This window comes from Culex pipiens, chromosome 2 (assembly GCF_016801865.2).
Source record: "Culex pipiens pallens isolate TS chromosome 2, TS_CPP_V2, whole genome shotgun sequence".
Taxonomy (NCBI): Eukaryota; Metazoa; Arthropoda; class Insecta; order Diptera; family Culicidae; genus Culex; species Culex pipiens.
Window position 1 is genome coordinate 144,928,486 of NC_068938.1, and position 20,254 is coordinate 144,948,739.

The 20,254-nt window shown below is 33.9% G+C and overlaps 2 protein-coding genes across 4 annotated transcripts in view; one reads left to right on the forward strand and one right to left on the reverse strand.

Moving 5' to 3' along the window:
- The window catches only part of LOC120423628 (protein yellow-like), a 564,570-nt gene that overhangs the window by 513,474 nt on the left and 30,842 nt on the right, over positions 1 to 20,254 (forward strand). The window contains exon 1 of one of the 2 annotated variants that reach the window (XM_039587494.2): positions 17,705 to 17,957. The exons of the other annotated variant lie outside the window; for it this stretch is intronic. The gene's annotated coding sequence lies outside the window, so the exon portion shown is untranslated. Of the gene's footprint in view, positions 1 to 17,704; positions 17,958 to 20,254 lie in introns of those variants that run through there. 2 annotated transcript variants of the gene reach the window in all.
- Positions 1 to 20,254, reverse strand: part of LOC120423630 (kin of IRRE-like protein 1) — a 366,108-nt gene that overhangs the window by 268,895 nt on the left and 76,959 nt on the right. The gene's annotated exons all lie outside the window — the stretch shown is intronic.

Sequence of the window (20,254 nt, forward strand, 5' to 3'; positions counted from 1 at the left end):
TCATCAAAAGTTGAAGTACACAATTGAGCAAGATAAATAAAGAACTCGAAAAGCCCACAGTCAAAGTGTTTGCCAAAGTCAACGTTCTTGGCAGAACCTTTTTGTCCGCCCGATGAGGCTGACTTCACAAACGTTTCCTTGTTATTCCTCGTGCTGCTCAATCACTCAGCAGTGGATCATCTCTCCCCCGTCGAACCTGTTGCGCAATTTAATTTTGAAATGTCCTTTCAATCTTCCCCCCATAATTGTGGCCAAGAAGAAGAACGACATCAATCAATCCAGGTTACAGACGCAGACCGACCGCCTGTGTGGAATACGCACAAAAGCGTGCCTGAATGTTCCATTTTGGACCCCTCAAAAAAGGGAAATTGAAACGTGAGCCTTCGGATAGACTTGCACAAAGGGAGCTCAATATTTGGCCACTCATTCCCGAACTGGTTTCTGCTTTGCACTAGCCATCGCTGGCTAGCGGACTGTTTGTTTGGATTCTTGGGGCTTTTAAATCTTTGGATGAGTGCTCACGCGGGTTCTGGGATGATTGTTTACCTGTGACCCGAATGGGGAGAAATAGCAAATTTGGCAAGATGTTTCGACATGTTAATACTGATAAAAGCAGATGATTAATTCTTTAGTTTTAAATTCAAATAAAAAATATATTAGGTTCTGTATCGTTAGCAATGTTGTAGGTATAGGCGAATGGCTTGGCATCAATACAATAGCTTGGAGTTTGGAAGAGAATTGTATAAAAAACCTTGAGCTAGCAGAATGGGCAGATTTGGTCCAAGGATGTACACGAACGGGAGAAACTTTATTCGAGAGATCTCGCCGAGACATGAAAAAAAGTCTTCTGTCTTCTCTAAACCCCGGGGTTGAAAAGTTACTAGTTGTTGAAGTTTGAGTATTTTGGGTAAAAATGTACAAAAAATCGTATTAGGCGTCATCCATAAAGTATGTCACGCAAAAATCGGCAAAAATGAACCCCCTCTCCCCCCTATGTCACACTTTATCACACAATGTTGAACCCCCCCCAAAAAGTACGTCACATTTTGCCAGACCCCCCCCCCTTGTTTTCGTTGGGATTTTTTATAGTTTTTATTTCTATAAACTCTCATAATTTCAGTATTTTTAATAAATTTTAATATGAAAAAAATATAGTAAGTTGTCTAATTATTCATTTTTTTTGAATAAACATTGCGATATAAAAAATAGTTTTGTATCTTTTAAAAATTAGAAGACCTGGTATAATATTCAAGTATTAAAAAATCTTGAAAACTGTTTTTTACAGCTTTGTATCTAATAAGTTCAAACCATTTATAGCAGTTTTCTTATGAACACCCTGCTTTCGAAGCATTTATTTTTATCGAGCAAGAATTTGCAATGTATTGAAGTTCAACTGAATAAAAAAAATGAGACTATATAATTATATAATGTTATACTTCTAAATAATAGTAAGCAAACAATTTTATAAAAGAGAATTTAATTTAATTGTGTACATTTCGAATTCATATTATGCAATGATAAAAAAAACCTAGCGTGACGTCACAGTCTCGCAAACCCCCCCTCCCCCCTTCGTCACATCTTGTCACACCTACGGTAACCCCCCCTCCCCCCCTAAGAGCGTACGTACTTTATGGATGACGCCTTATTGCTATTTCTAAAATCACTCATAAAATCCATATTTTATTATGGATTTCGATCATCTTGACTTCATTCGACGCGTATCAGTAAAAACTACAAGTTCTGGATGTTTTAGCATGATTGAAACATGACTTCTTTTGTGCAAGAGGTTTACCATAGAAACAAGTCGAAACTTGAAGATTTTGAAAACGGATCCTACCCAGACTGCTTCAGCGAGTATGGAAGGCTACAGTGCATTGTTGTAACAACTTTTTGAGATGTTCTGGGTCGTCCAAGAACTTCTTGGAGTTAAGACCGGTGGGTCTACCGTCGTAACATGCAAGAGATCAGTGATTTTTTACCACTGATAATAACCGCATAGCTTCAGTGAGTATGGTAGACTACTTTGTTAATGTTTTGAAATGTCCAGGATCATCCTAGGACTCCCTGTAGTTAAGATCTGTGGGTCTACTACCGTAACTAGCAAGATGTCGACCGGTATTGCCCACGGATCATACCCACATAGCTTCAGAGTAGGTTAGACTACTTTAAATGACTTGGGCTGTCTTGGATCACCAAAGGACTCCCTGCAGTTATGATCTGTGGCTGTTAACTCCAGTGAGTCCTTGGGATGACCCAAGACATCCCAAAACATTAACAAAGCAGTCTACCATACTGACTGAAGCTATGCGGGTATAATCAGTGGTCAAAACAGGTAGAAATCTTGATTGTCACGGTTGTAGACCCAAAGCTCTTAACTTCAGTGAGTCCTAGGATGATCCAGGACACTTCAAAACATTAATAAAGTAGTCTACCATACTCACTGAATCTATGCGGTAAAAATCACTGACCTCTTGCTTGTTACGGCGGTAGACCCACCAGTCTAAACTTCAAAGAGTTCTTGGATGAGCCAGAACATCTCAATAAGTTGTTACAACAATGCACTGTAGCCTTCCATACTCACTGAAGCAGTCTGGGTAGGATCCGTTTTCAAAATCTTCAAGTTTCGACTTGTTTCTATGGTAAACCTCTTGCACAAAAGAAGTCATGTTTCAATCATGCTAAAACATCCAGAACTTGTAGTTTTTACTGATACGCTTCGAATGAAGTGAAGATGATCGATTTTAGAAATAGCAAAAATACGATTTTTTGTACATTTTAACCCAAAATACTCAAACTTCAACAACTTGTAACTTTTGAAGCCCGGGGTTTAGAGAGTTCGTCCAGAAGACTTTTTTTCATGTCTCGGCGAGACCTTTCGAATAAAGTTGCTCCCGTTCGTGTACATCCTTGGACCAGCTCCCATACAAATTTGCCCATTCTCCTTTAAAAAGAGTTTTGAAAGTAAGCCAGGGCTCATCCATAAACCACGTAATGCTTTAAAAGGGAAAATTTTGCATTGAAAAAAATAATCAATTCATGTGTTTTGTGGACAATCCTATAACCATAATTTATTCAATAATTGTTCGAAAAAAAAACGATCTTTGGTCATATTTTGGGTTTCCATGTAAAATTATCATTTAAACCCAAAATAGGACCAAAAATCATTTTTTTATGACAATTTGGCTCAATTCTGAGGGCAGATTTAGATTCATTGGGCAAAATTACATGGAAAAACAAATAGTTGGACAATTTTCGAATTTCGTTAGGGTGATCCCATATGGTTTTCCCTTAAAAATAAGACTTTTTCAAATGAAGATATTTATGTTTCAAAAAACACCCCTGTGATTTTTTCAGCGTTTGTAGTGCTGGATCTCTTCTTTCAAATGCAACCTGGCGCTAAAAATTTGGCTTGCGCCTTTCCGAGATATTTAGGTTTTAAATATTCATCTTTTAACTTTAAAATGGCTGTAACTTTTGGCTCTCAAGTCCAAATTGACATGTCAAAAAATAAAAATTTTCGTTTTCAGAGCTCTAAAAGTTCCCCCAGTATCACTTTTCTCTAAAACATAACCCTGATTTGTCACGTTCAAACAAATGATATTTGAAGGTTTGCTCAGATGCTTTCTATAAATTTGGTAAATTTCTACAATTTTGATTTCTTGGACAAAGTTGTTTGAATTGGCAAGCCCAACAACTTTCTAGAACACGAAAAAATACCCAAAAATATTCCTGAAAAGGTAGATTTTCAAAATCACCCTAATCGTGAACCACCCTAATTTTCAACCAAACCAAAAGTTGCCCCTTTTCCATTTACAACAACTCTTCTGAAGACACCAAAGCTCCAAACACCAAAGCTCCAAAACTTCACTTTTTTTTCGAAAATCTGTGCAATGTGTACATACCGTTACCCAAGTTCAAATCTAAATACGGACTTCAGCCTTCTTTGGACATATTTCTACCAAGAGGTGGTAAATTTAGTATCCTAATGAGAAAACTTTAAGTGTTTTACTGCATTATAAGTTTTAAGGTAAAATATTAAAAAAATTCGCAAAGTGAGGAACTCTCTACGAAATCGCCCGATTTAGAATATTTTTATTTTTTGTATTTTTTCATTCGGCTCAAACTTGTGGGGACCTTCCCTATGACCAAAGAAGCTATTTTGTGTCATTGGTTCACCCATACAAGTCTTTATACAATTTTGACAGCTCTTCATACAAAAATGGTACATAAATATTCAAACATCTGTAACTTTTGAGTTGATTTTCTGATCAATTTGGTGTCTTCTGCTAAGTTGTAGGTATTTTTGAGGACTAATGAGAAAAAAATAGTTATCCGGAAAAAAATATTTGCCGATTTTTTATGAACTTGTTTATTCACAAAAACTCAATTTCCGAAAATACGTATTTTTGATTTTCGAGATTTTTTATATGTTTTAGGGGACAAAAACCCACAACTTTTGGTCCATAGAGAAGTATGGTTCAAAAAAAACTGACGCCGAGTTATGAATTGGCCATTTTAAAATGTTAATCTTAATTAATTTTTTTTCGATGAGATCGAAAAAAATCGCGAATGTTTCATGTTTTGACATTGAAAATCGTACCAGTTATTTTTTTTTGTATACAATTTAGACTTTTTACAAAAATCAAAAAAATATAACTCGGCGTCAAATTTTTTAACCATACTTCTCTATGGCTCAAAAGTTGCGGATTTTTGTCCCCTAAAACATATCAAAAAAATCTCGAAAATCAAAAAATACTTATTTTCGGAAATTGAGTTTTTGTAAAAAAAAGTTCATTAAAAAATCGGCATTTTTTCCGTGTACCAATTTTTTTTCTCAGTATCCCTCAACTATACCTATAACTTTGCCAAAGAAATACAAAAAAAAAACAATTAAAAAATTCCTTGAAAAATTCCAGATTTTCGAATATTTACGTACCATTTTTGTGTGGACAGCTGCCAAAATTGTACGGAGACTTGGATGGGTGAACCAATGACACAAAGTGGCATCTTTGGTCATAAGGAAGGCCTCCATAAAGTTCAAAGTTCAAAAAATATAAATAAAATCCATTTACGGTTTTGGAAGAGAATTACTCAAGTACTATTAAGCAGTTTTCTAGATCCTATAATTTTTTTTTTAATTTTGGTATTTTTTTATTTCGAGGAAACTGTATCTTGAGAAAGGATTTTCTGATTGATTAAGTGTCTTCCGCAAAGTTGTAGGCAATGAAGCAACTGATTTGTGATATCACAAATGATCGATTATGACAATGTTTACCTTCTATGATTTGATTTGATATGTTTTAGTGAACAAAAAGAGCAAACTTTTGAGCTAAAAATGGAAAAAATCGAAAAAAGTATTTTAAATTGATGAGACACCAGATTTTCAAATATTTGCGTAGCATTTTTGTATAGACAGCTCCAAATTGGTTTAGAGATTTATATGGAGAAACCAACGGGCGCATAATGCTAATGGATTTTTGGACCAAAGGAATTGATGGACAAAGTTTTATTCAAATCAATTAATTCAAAGAAATGAAAAAATGCGAAACCATAGAAAATTGCTCAGTTATGTTTTAATAATATTCAAAATAGAAAACAACGCCTTTTTTATATTTTACTGCTTTATGGTTTTAAAATGTAATTTTGTTGTATTAATTTTAATAGAGGACAGTGAAAAACTTGGAAGCAGATTTTAATTTAAATCGAGGACATTTCAATAAAATATGATCTACGAAAAACACTAACGTTGCTTTTTGTGAGCATTACTATCTATAATTATTTTTCAACAAGTTTTGCTTTAAAACACCGCCTATTGCCGTGTCATGCATGTCCTAAAGTGTCGTAAATAATTCCCTCACAACGTGGAATGCTCACCCGCTTCCCTGCCCATGTGCTGCGTAGACTACCGTGTTGACCAGAAGTTGACCTCGCCGACAAACGCTCATCCACTGCTAGTGTGTTATACTAGCCGAGCGCGTCTTTAGTAGCAGAACCCTTGCGGATAGTGCACACCTCAGGAATTACTGAGTCTGAAATCTGAGATCACGACTGCGCCCGCGGAGCACACACATTTGACTCGCCAGCTGATATGTCATTAAATACGATGACACAATTTGACGCAATTTTGTGATTGCGATTTTAGGTTTTGTTCTTGAAACCGGGGGTGACTCAGGGAATCTGCCTTTTTGGACGATTGATTTATTATATTTATTTGTCCACGAAGAACAATGCGCGACGATGCCACCAAGGATGAGGCCCTAAAAATTCGCAAGGTTAGAACCAAAATAAGTGCCTCCAGGGGACAGACTGCCCAAATTTAATAATACAGTGTGGCAAGCAGTTACAAAATTACAATACTTTGAGAGCTCACGCAGTGCGTAGACGACACTCCTGGAGCAGGTTGGCAGGTAGCACATAGTACATCTCAATTAAGGTTCGTCCCGTGTGGCAGCTGCAAGGTCCATGAATCACTTGCCCTCTTAAGGGGAAGCCTTCCATTGTGTGTGTTTGAGTAGCACATTTATAAATTATATCTCATTCTCCGTGAAACGCGAAGAATATTACACTACATTAATTATTCACTAACCGTGTTATGGTCGTTACACGTGGAAACATCCCTGCGCAAACATCCAGGAGTTGTTGTCGAGGTTGGTGTTGTTGTCGGTGAGTCAATCTTGTCCAGATATGGCGACATGGCGGCCTTAAAAGTGAGTGATAACCCCTCGACGGCATCCATAATTCACGGAACCCACACACACATGGTACGGTTAAGGCCTGGTCCTGGTCTGGTCCCTTAACGTGTTTTACCGGTGACCTTGACCAAAGTCAGAGATCCTGTGTAGCTTACAAGCGTTACACAGCGAGGTGTGAATCCGGTTGGCATTCCGCGTAGATACGTAGACAATGGTTATGACAAACAGGCGTTGTCCTGTATGACCATTGACCTCAGAAATGCGGTATTTTTTTAACAAGACTTTAAATAAGTTCGTATTTTAGTAAAACTTTGCTTGAGATGAAGTTTTTTAATGATTCTAAACAAATAATCTACTCCTTAGTTAATATTTCACTGCCATACCTTAAACAATAGCAAGAAAACCCATTAAACTGCATACTTCTGTCCAAGTAATGACTGCTCGCGACTCCCCTGCCCCCGATGATGGATCTGCCATCGCCATATACCTGGTAGAGCATTCTTCCCCGAGCAAGTGTAGCTCGCGGTGATGGATAGTGCCAATGAATAACTAACTAAGCAGAGTGACCACAACTCGGCCGGCACTTTGACCAAAGCCGACGATATGGACGCACCCTCTGCGTTGACATCATCATCGATAGCGCACATCACGCACGCAGAGTTGTGGTTTTGAGAGGTTATGTCAGTTTCAAAATTAAGCCATTTTTGTTTTAAGGTTTGAAGTAACCCCTTAAGGTACGACCATTCTCGCAGGGGCTCCCGTCAGGAACTAGGCAAAGTGAGGAAGTGACGCTTCAATTTAATTTTAAAGTGTCATCCAAAGGCGGTTCTGGTCACGAAAATTTAGTCGCTGATTCTGACGTCGCGACGTATTTTGTGTTGTCAATGCGGTGCGCGGTCATCCTTGTTTGTTTGTCTGGTGGGAATTTGGTGACCAACATAGCTTCTGTTGGGTAATCTTCGACCAGACACATGACAATTCCGACGGTTGTTGCTGGAGGTTTTTTTTCGGGAGGTTGAACCCCCGTGTTGTCCATATTTGAGCATAATACAGCACAGAGAAGGTCTAATCTCTTGGGCATGGTTGCGCATTGTTGGAGCGGGGTTTTCTCGCTGCGAGACACTGAAGGTGGTGAAATGGTGTGTAATTGTTGTCACCTCAAAACTACAAAAGGTGAAAGAGGGTTCGGACTTTCCAGAGGTGTTCGAGTCAGATTTGCGCTTATGATAGAGCCATTTTTTAAACAACTAATGTATATTTCACATTTGCATTTTTAATATTTTTAAATAAGCGATGCAGTCTGCTTCTATAGAATGTAAACTTTCAAATATATCATGAAATTTGTTCTAGAAAATCTCTGAAACTAACTTTCTACCGCAATTTTTTTCTTGAAACATGTAATTTAAAAAAAGGACTTCAGTCTAGACTCGATTATCCAGAGCCTCGATTATCCGAAGGTTTGTAAGTGACTTCAGATAATCGAATCAAGAATATTTTTTTTCCGTCTGCATTATCCATAGGCTTACTGATTTTTCACGCTAGAAGATAGCAAATTTTACGGGAACTTAATTTCAAAACACCAAATTTCACGAAAATTTCGCGGAACGTCATTGTTTTTAAATAACTATGAAAATTTTATGTTCAACTTACAGAAACTACTTTACATGTATTATTATATATTTTTTCAATAAAATTAATAAAAATCTTGACAAAAAAAAACTTTTCCTAAGTTAAAAAAAAATCACTTGGCTTTTCATATATATATTTTGAAACCAAAATGTAGAGCATGCATATTGTCATTTATTGAACTGCTTTTATAATGGTCGGCTAATAAAGCGAAACAGTTTTCGTTAATTAGCAATTATTTTATCATTTAACATTTTATTGAATTTCATATCGAGGCAAGATGTAACAAAAATTTAAAATAACTTTTCTGCGTCATTTTTCCTTGTAAAACTGTGTTTAAAGTTTTCTTCTCACTTTTAAAAAACTTAATTAAAAATCAATAGGCAAAAATTATTTAATCTGTAACAAAATCTTCAAAAATTTATTCGCAATCATAACAGTAAACAAAAAAAACTGTTTTTTTTACTTCCTCGGGAACCATCCACCCAAATGATCAAATTTCGTGAAAATTAAACAAAACTCAGACAAAAAAAATATGGAAATTTAATGTTCCTAATGAAAAAATATAAAAAAAACTATTCATTTAATCTTGAATAACTGACTCTTTTAATTTCTTTCAATATTATATCTTAGAATTAAATAACAGTCAAATTGTTATAACAGCAAATGAAAATGTAAATAAATTTGGCTAGTTTCTTAAAAACTGATAAACTATTATCGATGCTCTAAATAGCAAACTATTTTCTCACTATTTTTCTCTACTCTGATGGAATTCAATTTTTCAATCTTTATTCTTATTGTTTGCTCCTCCTATTATAATATGATATTTCTTCTTTCTTATTTTCTACTGAATTTTACTTTTACATGAATGTTTGCTTTAAATTAATTTCTAAAAAAACTAATTCAACTTAAAAAAAACCTGTGCAATTTTTAAAAAAATTACAAAACAAATTATTAATTGTTGGTATGAGAACAACTGATATCAAATGATTGATGATATCATCATTGAAATAACTTTATGATTGCGAGAATTGGTTTTTGTTTGATTGATATTTTTTAACGACATTTAAGTATTCGCAGCATTTACTTCTCAGTAAACGTTGTATCAATTCATGTTAATCTTAGTTTTGCCAACAATTCTTCAAATAGTTAATATCACTAATAAAATTTACTTTAAAAGTCTTTATGGATCAAATATTCAATGTGTTGTTATTAAAATAGTAGTTTTTGCAGTTCCGCTGTAAAACTGTCAACTTTTCCTGTCCTTCTGGAGAAACGAAACGGCCTACTTTTCCCTACCAAAATTAACAGAAAGGAAAATTAATACCTTTCAATACCAGTGCCGAAAAGTTCTACTTTTCAGCACTGAATTGAAAAGTAACATTTTTAAATATTTTTTGTTTTGAACGGTGAATTTACTAAACACATGAATGTTTGACATAAAATTCCATTAAATAAGCGTTTTTCGGAATTGCAAAAAATGTTGTAAGCAACTCGTTGCAAAACTTGATTTCATCAGCACTCGTCGTATTTATCCAACTCGGTAAACCCCATTGGATAAATGTACAACTCGTGCTGAAAAAATCTTCTTTTTGCAACTTGTGTTTAATGGAATTTTATGTCAAACATTCATCTGTTTAGTAAATTCATCGTTCAAAACAAAACAATATTGAAAAATGTTACTTTTCGATACTTGTGCTGAAAAGTTCAACTTTTCAGCATCCATTTCAGTGCTGAAAAGTAGAACTTTTCAGCACTGTTATTGAAAGGTATTAATTTTCCATTCTGTTATTTTTGGTAGGGAAAAGTAGGCCGTTTCGTTTCTCCAGAAGGGCAGGAAAAGTTGACAGTTTCACAGTGGAATTGCAAAAAAAAATGTTTTGAGAAAATTGATAAATTTCGCGGGATTTCACGGAAGTCTTCAAATTTCACGAATTTCACACTGTCCACGAAGACGTTAAAATTCACTAACCCTAATTATCAACAATAAAACAGTGCTTAGCAAACATTATGGCTCTTATTTGTGTATTTAAAAGTTCAACTTTTCAGCACTTGTATCGAAAAGAAATACTTTTCGACACTGTTTTGGTTTTTGAGTTTGCCAACTACAAACAAAAGACAAAAAAAATCCAAAGGGTAGGGTGGGAGGCTTGTTCATTTTTTTATTTTGTATCGCGCGAAGCTTTCTCCAAATTATCACAAAACTATTACCTTTTTGCAGAAGTTCAAAGCTTAAACATGCAACATTAATTGGCTTATAAAGGTATTTGATCAAAAAAGTTCTTTGAGTCATCATCATTAACCTTCATTTTGAAAATGAAATCTAAAGCAACATGTTTTTTTTTTCATCATTTTTTTTTTGATTTTCTGTGAGTTACATCAAGATAACTTAAAACCTGTACGGTTGTGCTCAAATTGCAACAACCGTAATATGAAAAAATCGAAAAACTTTTAATATTTCAAAACAAATTTATAATACGACCAAAACTGAGCATGTTTTAATTTGTGATTAAAAAACATTTATAAAATGATTCAAACTGCAGTAAGTTATCTTAAACTATGCTAAAAGATCCCAAGTCCGAAAAACTAAACCAATCAATTAAATTTAAGATTGGTTTAAGTTGATGTAAAAATTCCGGGATCTACTATCCCTATAGGCGCTTTTTTAATTAATTGATTGTAAAAATAGTGGTACGATTAATTTAACATTAAGTGCCAAATCGTTTTTAAGTTCAGAGATTCATATTTTAAAATGTTGTTTTTTGCATATCAAACTTATTAGTAAAAAAATCTACACGGTTCATCTACGTCAAACGTTCACAGCACTCGAAATCAACATTATTCGATCAAGCTCTAATTTTGTGGGGCTGTTGATTCCATCAAAACAAGCAAGAATATCGATTTTCGTCCAAATCGGAGCCCTCCTTTTTGACACCACTCCAAAATTTCGCCTTTATCGTAAAAAATATAAAAACCTCAATTTTCATTCGATTTCTCTGGAGCTAAAATAAATTGGAAAACCTATGCAAACTTTTCAAAACTTACTCTTATTGTGCAATTTGGGCAAGAATTTATCATTTGCACAAAATTCACTGAAACTAAATTGAAAAATTGACTACGTCAATCGATTCCTCGTCCAATTTTCCTTAAAATGGGTCTTGGCTCGATTCTGTCCGACTGCAGTTCCAGAGATATCGCAGTTTGAAAGTGGAGGGTTTTAACATTTTTTTTTTGCGAAAAAGACGAGACTTTGTGGTGATGTCAAAAGGAGGGGGTTGTTCGTTTTTAATGAAAATCTATATTCTTGCTTGTTTTGATGGCACCATCAGCCCCTTCAATTCAGAGCTTGATCATAAAATGTTGTTTATAAATTCTTGAAAACATAATTAAAAAAATCTGGTAAATTCATTATTCATAAATCCGATGAAAAAATAAATAAATAAATAATCCGATAGTCGTTATAAATACTTATAATGTAAAATATGTATTATTTAAGGTGGAATAAATTTTAACAAATCAGACACGGCATTTTTTTTTTGTTTTTAATGATTTTTTTAAACATATGATCAATGGCGTTGATGTTTTTGGAATATTTAAAAATATTTTTGAAGATTTCTCAATTCACCAAAAAAATAAATTTCAACATTGATAATCAATTGTGGTTTATTTGAATGCATTTAGAATATTTAAAAATAAATAAAACTTCAACTTGACTGGCACGTGCTTTTCCAATGCGGAAGCAATGTTTCATTCATTTCCCCGTTCACAAAAACAAAAATATCCAACGAACGAATCAATGGCACGATTCACTGGGGCAGGGAAAAATGTCACCTCACCAAACAAATCAAAACAAAACAATTTCTCGCCAAGCCAGCCAGCCGAGCCATTGAACCAGGGAAACCTTGTCATTGGCTGGCCCGCCGATCGAACACCCATATCTGAGGCGGTGCGAATCGTTCACCTATATTCATTGGCCCCTAGTCTCACTCTCATATCGCACTCGAACATTCGCACTCAGGCCAACTTCAGTAAGCTTTTATTACCGCTTCGTGTCACATTCCGCTGGTAAATTTGGACACAGTTGAAAATGTGAAAATTTTAGATATTTTTCATTACATTCGTTTCTCCTGACAAAAATTCAACATAATTTGATATTAAATTTATATAAAACATAGAAAAAGTCCAGAGTTTTTTTTGAAAAGGACCGATAAACTATTGTCTTTCATATGTTTATAGGACCTAATCAAAAAAACTCGAGAAGTCATTTTTTTTAATTTGTTCATTGTGCTATCATCGCATCAAGCGCAACCACTTCAATGTGTGAGTGTGACCTCATCAGCCCGCGCACCGGTTCACGTCCACGCTCCGATCGCGCTTTGCATTCGTCGTGCGATGATAGATCGCGAACGCGCCACGCGAGCCCGACCGCATCACAATTAGTCACTTCAACTTCACTGCCTGGCTGTGAGCAGTGAGTAGAAGCGGCGGCGGCTCTCCAGCAGCTCACTCAGCTCGTGCGCACTTTGCTTTGCTTTTTGTTTGTTCTCTTTATGCTGGTCGACCGTATTTACATGCGTGATTGGAGAAGGCACGCGGTTTAGCATCCAATGACGTTTCGATTGATTTGATTTTAATTTGTTGAATTGAGATATTTAATTTATTATTATTTCCTAATTGTTTTTATTAACTTTTTTTGCACTTTTTTTACAATTTTAATAATTCATGTGAAATTAAAGTTCCGGTCAGAATTGGCGATCTCCGTATCAAATTCTGCCCTCAAAAATAAAATCTCACAACCTCATGTCATTGCATTAGCACAATTATTTCTGACGCTGTGCACTGTGTGCCCAATGAGTTATCAGTTTCGCTTAAATTTGCTAAAAACGCCACTAATACCGTTCAAACAAAATCACGAAAATTACGTAGCAAAACGGAGCAACAATAAACAAATAACCACCACCAGCAAAACCATCGGCAGCAGGAGAAAAAAATAAGTCAAACAACAAACGCTTCGAGATGCTTTTATCAAATTACGCCGATTAGAATAAATTTTGAAGCAAATAAAATAACAAAGGTTTTATCAAGTAACCATATTTTTCTAATAATGTTTTCTGCGTGATTATTTTTAAGAGTGTAGCATTGTTAACATATTTGAGTTTAGAACTAAAAATCAGAAAAATATCATTCGTTATCTTTACGTTTTTTTTTCATAGTTATCCTAGAAAAGATTTGTTCATCGAAAAATTTACAAATCTTAAAAAAATATCAATTCAAAATGATGCTAGAATGTTATGCATTTTTAAATTATGAAAGGAAAAAACTATCAAACATTGATCAAACATATATATCTTTTAAAGCAAATTTCGCACATTCTACTGAAATCTGAACTGAAATCATCTTTCACGAAATGCAAAATATTGAAGAATACTGATCACATTTCTTATCCATTCTATTGACTGCTGTATAAGCAATTCCCCATGAAGACAGCATGGAAAAAAGGCTCGGATCGCATTAAAAAAAATCTGAGGATTGCCTGGGCTAAATTATTTGACCCAATTTTTTGTTTGTCCACGCTGTGTTAGGCGGTCCGGTCTCTTGGATACAAATGAAAGGTGATAAAATGGCTTTTTAGGAAAAATAGTTTGAAAACCAAAAAATCAAACATTTGAAAAGGTCGTATGCCGTTTTGACGGTGTCTGGACAAATGTTGTTAATTGATAAAATAATAATCTATCGTTATCACTATTTCGATAGTTCTATCGCCGATAATGGACGATAATTTATTTTTAAAATCTTTCAAAAATGGATTAAATCAACAATATTATGTTGAATCTTCAATACTTTCAAAAAGAATATATTTTTTGAAAATGTAATAAGTTTCAAAGTACAAATATGTATTAAAAATTGTTCACAAAATAACGTATTTTTTCGAAAGTAAGGCCGATGCGGCCCTGGCCGAGGTCAAGGGGGGGGGGGGGGGGGGGGGGGGGCGCCCAAAAAAATAAAAACATATAAAAATTTAAATAACAAGCCATAGTCTTCACATTTAAATGAAAAAAGTGTTTTAAAATGCATTTTACACTAGTTCAGTTGTTTTGCAATCATTAGTTTTCAAAAAATCTAAGATCCGACAAAAACAAAAATTGTATCAAAAAAAAAAAGAATTTGCATCGAAAATTTTCAAAAAATCTTAAGATTTTTTAATAAACCCAAACATGCTAAAAATGATTTTAAACGCAGAAGAATGTATTTTAATTTGATTTCAGCTGGTTGCACTTGAATTTTCATTGAAATTTTGAAGCTTATTGTAAAAATATTTTTTTTGCCCCCTGATTTTTCGGGCCAATTTTGAAGGGGGGGGGGGGTGACAAAAACTCTTAAAAATATTTATACCAGCCTAAACAAATTTTCATATTTTGCAATTTTCGAAGTTTTGTATGTTTTTGTCACTTTATCAAAGTATTTTTGTAAAATACTAAAATTTTCAAAAAATACCGTATTTTCGACAATACCCAAATTTTTTAAATTTGCAATATTGGTATGAAATGAATTGAAATTTGGTAAGTTTTTTCAATTTATTTGATTTTTTTGGAAAATTCTATAATTTTCACAAATCACCGTATTTTTTCGAATATACTCAATTTTCAAAATATGCAATATGGGTATCAAACAGAGCAAAATTTTGTATGTTTTTTTATTTTATTAGAGTTTTTTTTTGGAAAATACTAAAATTTTCACAAAGTTCCGTATTTTTTCAAAAGTACTCTTATTTTGAAAAATGAATTAAAATTTTGTATGCTATTTCAATTCATTAGATTTTTTTTGGAAAATACAAAAAAAAATCACAAATCACCGTATTTTTTTGAAAATACTAAATTAATAAAATTTTCACGAAGCGAAATTTGCATGCTTCATACATACATTCAAATTGTGTTTGCTTCTTACATAATTTTGCGTCGTTTGATACCAATATTTCAAATAAAAAATAGAAAAATATTATCTTCGAAAAAAAAGAATTTTCTATTTTTTTCTTTGTATTTTACAAATAAAAAATCTAATGAAATCGAAAAGCAAATAAAATTTCGCTTCGTTTGGTACTCATACAGCAATTTGTGATTTTTTTTTTATTTTAGAAAAAACGGTTGTTTGTGATTTTTTTTTGCATTTAACAAAAAAAAAACTTAAACAAACTGAAAAATCATAAAATATTTCGCTTCGTTTGATACCCATATTACAAATCTCGTATTTAAAAAAAAAACTAAGAAAAAGTGAAAAAGCATATCAAATGTTGCTTCGTTTGATACCCATTTTGGAAATTATGAAAGTTTCAGTACCTTCGAAAAAAAAACTGTATTTTGTTAAAAATGAGTGTTTTCCAAAAACTCTTTTAATGTAAAAAAGCAAACAAAAATTCGCTTCGTTTGATACCCATACTGCATTTTTTTTTTAAAGTATGGTTTTTTGTGAAAATTTTAGCTTTTTACAAAAAACCCGATTTAATATCATAAGAGGTGAAATAGAGCCTTTCTTACAAAATGATGAAACTCCGAGAAATATATTGGTGTAATTAATTTTTCAGAAACATAATGATACCACTCAGTGAGAATTTTACCTAAAGCTTCGAATCTTTTTAGGCTAAACCTCAAATGCAATGTTTTTTTTTAATTTCAGAGGTACATTATTTGTCGCAAGATATTTAAATTTAATTAAGAAAAACATATTGGATTGAAATTATTAGAAAAAAAATAAAGGGTACTCAGTCTTTATTGTTAGTCTATGATTAACTTAAAAAATATGTATCGCTATTGCACTTTGTCGATCTATTATGAGAAGCCAGAAAGAACACTTTCACGCGCAGCGTAAAACGCGCAAGCGTAAAAGCGCTGGCGTTGAAGCTTCGACTTGACGACTTGTCGAGCTTTCGAGCGAGAACGAGCCGGGACTTCGAATTTGATGTTCAGTATATGATTTTGTATAAATCCAAAAATTTAATAGGAAAAAATGAATAAAAATAAGACGAAAAACACTAAAATGGCTATATATCTGGAAATACATTTTTGAAAAGCTTCAAATTTTGGGCCCAATCAGTTTATGGCGCATGTTTTCGAATGGCTTTTTGTTTGAAACTGAATTCGTTTGATTTGATAGTGTTATCTGTAAAATAGTCAAAAAAATACCTCTAAAAATGGCTTTGACTACATTTACCGGTCGAAAATTGTGAATCGCAAAATAAAATGTTCGTCTCCGACCTCACGGCTACAGATCTGATTTATAAAAATGGTGGGTTTTACGAGCGGTTTTCCAGTGATGGAAGACACAAATTTTTAAGAGCGGATACAGACATCGCTCATGTATTTCAGAAAAAGAGCTCTCAAAAATCAGACTTTGAGTTCCGGGTTTCGGGCCAAAATTCAATCGAAAGAGCGCATCTAAACCTTCAATTTAGTAATAGGGTTTTTTCCTGGGACGAATCCTCGCCGTGCACGATTTTTTTTAGATTTCTGAAAAAAGCGTTATTCCAAAAGCAAACCTAAAACCTTTCTTTTGTAAGAAAGGCAAAAAGCATAAAAGATTGTTAATATGCTCTGTTATTGCTTTTTCCAATTTGTAGTAAAAAGTTTCAAAATCGCTAATTGAATTATTACAAGTTCAATGCTGCAGAAATTGCCTAAATATGTTAAGTTAATAATTTGGGATTTGGTGAGCAGTCTGATCGAAAAAAATGAAAACAGTTAAAGTTAATTAAAGAATTTTTGGCATTAGGGATCTGTGGCTCCAAAGTTCAGTTTATTTAAAATGTTGAAAGTATCACTTCTGTTTAAAAAGGCAATAAGAAAAGCTGATAATGCATCCAACATTCTTGAAATTCATGAATCATCTATTTTTAAAGATATTTATTTTTTTAAACACCTTGCATCAAAGTCAGTGAAAATTTGCGCTTTCAGACGAGCTTTGTGGAGTGGTTGCATGAAGTCTGATGTTCCCTGAACACCCTCCTGTTTGATTTTTACATCAACAAAAATGACAGGAGCCAAGCAGCACTGATTGATTAGGCGTTTCTCATATAAAAATAATCAAATGAATGCACCCAACAATTTCTTTCAATAAAACATCAAAAGATTTGCCTCAAGAGCCTGAAGAAAAATGTTAAAATTATCAAATTAAGATGATTTTTCAGTGTTATAACCTGTAATATCATTCGCCTCCATCCCTTCAAGCGGAGACACCTCCAGAACTCAACGATTCTCAATCGAATCTCCGTCAAACATCACACATTGCGATATCGCGCCTCTCCAGCAGTAGTTAATTTGCCTGTACCGTCCATCCGATCCGTTCCGTCTCTATATCTACACCTCATCGGTCGCCGTTGGCGCTCAGTTTGCAACTGGACGATCTTCGGATAACATCGTATAACACTGCGTCGGAATTAAAAACACTTTTCTGTTTGCGCTACTACTGGGTGGTTCGAGTTTGTGGCGGTGACTTACTATCCCGGGGCGGAACTGTACTTAAGTGCAACGTCTAAAGTGAACTTGTGACAACTAAGTGACACAAAGAAAAAGACTGTGAGCTGAACAGCAATAAAAAGTGAAGAAGAAAGCACGACGTTGTTCTGTGAAGCATCTTTCGGATAGTCGCGTAAGTGGAACTGCTACAACTACCTACTACAACTTCCTTCCTTTGGAAAACGTCTTTTGAAGCCCAATTTCGACTGCGTGTTTCGAGTGTTGTCACATAAACAGACTGTCTTTGGTGTTGTTCTGCTCGGATAAGTTGGTGATTAACGTGAGAGTTCTTCAGCGGATGCTGTAAGAGGCACTCGAGGGGGTTACGCACTCTTGAACCAATTAACGGCTCAGTTGAGATGTCTAGGAAGACATGTCGAGACAAATTGGGTGCGGTCGAAGGTTTCGTCTTGACTCATCTTGTTACACCACCACGTGGATTGAGAATTGAGAGTTGAGAATCATGACTTGGAATGGAATTAATCTGCATTATTCAACGACTGGTTGGCACGGAACTAGTTGTTTACATTGCGAAAAAAGTTCCCACGGGTGTCAACGAGCCGGCCTCCTATTATCGTTATTACCGGTTGGGCGGTTTTAATCGATATGCCGATGAGGGACGCGTGCGACAGGTTGGAATTGCTGTTGACCCGGGGGTGGGACAAGTGGGGTTGAGTGGATCTTGGTTGTTGATAATATTGGCATTAAAAAAAACCCAAAACGTTTAAATGGAGATCTCAACGTTTTCAATGATTTAAAAATAGTTATTTTATTCATTTAAAATGTCATTGACTTAAGTATGATTTGAAAAAACTTTCAAAATTTATGTTAAAAGTTAAAACAGCAGACCTATTTAATTGATAGCTTTTAAATTGAAATTCAAATGCAATAAAAAAAGTCAAAACAATTTTTCTGCCATTTATTTTTTGAGCCTGTAGTTGACAATCCAGGCCACGCGTAGAGGAATGCGCCTGAGCCAACATGGCTATCAGGCCGTTGCAGAGTAGTACTCATAACTAAACACCAAAATGAGCCAATATTTCACAACCAGACCTTTGACAAGCAATTAAATTACTCAGTTTTTTTATCTGTGCATTTTTTTATAAATGAGGTAATTTTTAAAATTTGTAAGACAATGTTTATTCGTAAATTGTAACAATTCGACAACCTGTAAAATTAAATAGGTATTTAATTTCAATGAAATGCAACTTTAATCATTATAAATCATAACAATAAATGTAAACAAAAGAATACTAAACCTTTCAAAACAAAAATTTGTAGCTTAATAATGTGCCAGATTTTTTATTTTAGACATGAGTTTTCAAAATTTCAAAAAAATTATGAAAAATGCTTGTTTATCAAGATTTATGTCTAAAATAAAATACGGAAATACGATTAGTATTTCGTAAATAAGTCTATCGACAATACACTTATTTACGATAATTATTGACGTTAATTATTTAAAGCCAAATCCTGTTAAAGGTTTAATACTTTTACTATGGAGCAATTCCATGTCAAATAGGGAATCAGTTGTACCCGACCCTCTCCGATTTCAATGAAACTTTGTAACCATGTTATCCTAGGCATATATAAGCCATTTTTGTGTATATGGAGCCAGTTAAACTCGATAATGACATTTGAGAAGGGCGTAAGTGTTTAAATATTTTTGTATTTCGTAATTTATATATTGCTGTATCTCGAAGCCGTTGCATCGTATCAAAAAGTGGTCAAAGACAAACTTGTAGGAAATTTGACGGGCTTTCCGAAAAAAATACACTGAAAGAAAAAAAACACTCCACTTTTATGAGATTTTTTGATTTTTAAGTTTAAAAGTCAAATTTGAAGGTGAGCTCACGATTTTTTTTCGTTCAAATTTTTTGTGAAAATAGCCTAAGATGTTACAAAAAGACTCACAAAAAATGCAGGATGGAGCAACTCACCTAAAAAAATACAAAAATCATTTACTGAAACTGTTTTTTTGAAAAGTGCTCTAAACGTTAAAATTTTCAAAAACCAAATACGGGAATCGATTTTCCAGACAATTTTACATAAAAGTCTCCATATTGACCATTGTCCTAAGTCCAATCCTTGTGAAGTTACAGCGGTTTTAAAAATAAAAATGTTGAAAAATAGGTTTTTTGATGGTTTTTGGCAATTTTTATATGACAGACTTGATTTTTCAGTCTCGAAAATATTTTTACCGGAAAGCTCGTCCAATTTCCCATAAGTTTGTCTTTGACCACATTTCAATTGGATGTATGGGCTTACAGATATAAGCTAATTTACTATCCAGGTTACTATACTACACTGAAAAAATATTATGTTTTCAGTTATGAGCAATGTAATTAGCTTATATCTGTAAGCCCATACATCCAATTGAAATGTGGTCAAAGACAAACTTATGGGAAATTGGACGAGCTTTCCGGTAAA